Genomic DNA, 3,033 nt, shown 5'->3' with positions numbered 1-3,033 from the left:
TTCCTCACACACTCTTCCCTACAGCCGAGCGGAGCGGAGCAGAGCAGAGGAGAGGAGAGCTGTGTGTGTCACAACACAGCACAACACACACACACACACACAGAGTGTGTTTGCCTTCTCATTCTGCTTGTGGTTTGCAGTTCTATTTTCGCCCTCACCAAAGTGACACTCTCACCGGTGACACAAATCATAATCAGGGAGGGTGGAGAGAGAGAGAGAGAGGGGGGGGGGGAGAGAGAGAGATGGGAGAGAGAGAGGGAGGGGGAGAGAGAGAGAGAAGGGAGAGAAGGAAAGAGAGAGAAGAAAGGAGAAGGAAGAGAGGCTGAGTGAGTGAGAGAGAGAGAGAAGGGAGAGAAGGAAAGGGAGAGAAGGAAAGAGAGAGAGAAGAAAGGAGGAGGAAGATAGGCTGAGTGAGAGAGAGAGAGAGAGAGAGGCTGTGTGTGTGAGTGAGTGAGGGAGTGAGAGAAGAATGGAGGAGAGAGAGAGAGAAATACTGTAAGAAAGGAGAAAACACAGAGGGAGAGAAAAAAAGACAGAGGGATGAGCAACATAGAGGGTAATTATGGCTTCCCAGAATTTAAACCAGAGTGATGTGACACAACAGCAGCTCTGCCTTGTAATGTCGCCTCTATTGTCTCATGTTTTAATGTGACAGACACACACACACACATCTCAATTGAAAAAAAAAAACATGACAGAGATTCATATTTTGCGCAAACACACAATCGGACACACACACGCATATATACACTCACAAATATATATTTTTTTTATACATTTTTGACCCATGCAAGACATTTCCAATAAGTGTCACCTAAAAGTGTGTGTTTTTTTTTGTTTTTTTTAAGCTATCAAATGGCCAACATAAAAGAGACAAAAACATCTCATGCTCTTGGCAGAGCTGTTCACACTCCTCAGTGGAGTTATAATTCAACAACAGAGGAAAATTAATTGCCTCAAAATGGATTTTCTTTTTTCACATGAAACAAATCAGCTCTTGATTCTGATGAAAAAAACATCTCAATGAGATGAGGTCTGGGAAACAGACATTCATTTTCTCATATTTGAGGCATGGTTTACAAATGTCCAGAGATGTTTATTGGGCACTGTGAATGTCTATCAAATGTGTCTCATAACTCATAGCCAATCGTATCAATTATACCAGACATATGTAGGCCTACAGTACAGCATTTTAAGGTTTGGTTGGCATGACTACATGACACATTTCCTGTTTATGACACCAATGTTCATAAGTGGAAAACACCTTTTAGCGCGCTTAGTCAAAGGAAGTGAAATGGTAGGTGATATGGCTTTGAGTTCTCTTCATTTAACTTATAGCATGGTCTGTTTGCATATAGAGTGATGTAATATAATATGCATAAGATCTGTTGATACAGGCCTACTGTATGCTGATGGGATGCAATGTGAATATAAGGAATGTTTGTATTGTAAGATGAATACAGGCCTATGCTGATGGGATGCAATGTGCATATAAGGAATGCTTGTATTGTAGGCCTACGATTCAGCCAGATCTAACACGAAGTCAGGCACTTTGCAATTTTTTGGTCTTGTTATAGCTTCTCTGTAGGCCTACACTGCAGGCCTACACTGATCGGTGGCTACGCTCAAATCTCACGTCTAGTCTCAACTCGTGTACACAAGTTTTTCAGGCGGCATAGCAGCATAGCAGCAGTAAATCGGCGGTGGATTAGAAAGTTAAAGAGATGAGTTCATGGAATATCTCGGACATAACACTTTCCTGTACATGTGTAGCCTACTGTATTTGCTGTAATGCAGGCTATTATATTGACACATTTGATGGCTAATCATAGGAGATGATTACTTTCTCTTTGGTAAACGCAACATTCATGAATTATATTGGCGATTTTTATACTTTGCCCCAGCCTTAATAAAGGGTTTTTATTGATATAATTGTCCTTGGCTCAATACAGGAGTTGCCTGAAGTAGGCCTAGTAGCCACTTTTTCAGTTCAGAGACATTTTTGACTTATTATTGACTATTATTTTCAATGGGCAAATTTCAGTGTCGTATGGTTTGTAATGAATGTATTTATAGTATGCTATGATGCGTTCTCTCTGCGGAAATGGCAGTATGTTGCGCTTTAATCGCTCTAGTTTCTCGCATTCCTTGATGACACTTCTAGCTGTCAAAATTAACGAGGTTCAACTGGATGTCATGTGCCTCGAGATCACAAATGTTTCTCTTTTAGACGTATAACGCACCTTCATGTCGCAAATTCTAGGGGTGAGGTCATTAAAGCGAGCAAGCGTGATAAAGTTGGTTTTGTTGGATGTTGGATATTCGACACATTCGAAAAATCTAAGTTTGGCAATTATGTTTGAAGTGATAAAAAGCTGGACACGCCCAAAACACTCAAATACGGCACACAAACACGTCATGCACCATTATCTGCTGCATTTGTGTCAAAGTGGGCGTAGAATATGCTAATCTCATCTCTAATCTGAAGTGAAGTGTCTGGAACTGCGTCTGCTTTCTTGTGCGCTCTGCGCAGATGTGCAATGAAGGCATAATACAACATCTAAAATGATACAATTAGCCTACACATAATGTGGAAGCATGAATCATAATGCATTTTTTTTTGTATACATGAAGAGCTCTTTTCCAAAACGCTATACATCCATTTTGTAAAAACATTCAGAATTAATGTTGTTCAATTGTGTATCTCAGGTCAAATCAATAAAAATGCAGTTGACTTGCTTTGATTGAGTAAAGATAAATCAAGTAAACATAACCCAATGCAATTCCACTGAAATTACTTGGAAAACAAAATTTTAAAAAATATATATTTATGAAAATTCATTAAAATGGTGGCTATAGCGTTTTGGAAACATACTCTTCATATATGTTAAATTGAACAACAAATTGGGATTCTTAGCTTGTCAGAAGTCGTTGTCATCGTCAATTCAAGAGTTGTTAATGGTGTTGGTTACTTTCATCCACTAAACTGCAGACATGCAATGTTGATGTAAGTGCACAGGAGATGGGGGACTG

Source organism: Sardina pilchardus, chromosome 1 (genome assembly GCF_963854185.1).
Source record: "Sardina pilchardus chromosome 1, fSarPil1.1, whole genome shotgun sequence".
NCBI lineage: Eukaryota > Metazoa > Chordata > Actinopteri > Clupeiformes > Clupeidae > Sardina > Sardina pilchardus.
This window is presented reverse-complemented; position numbering follows the sequence as displayed.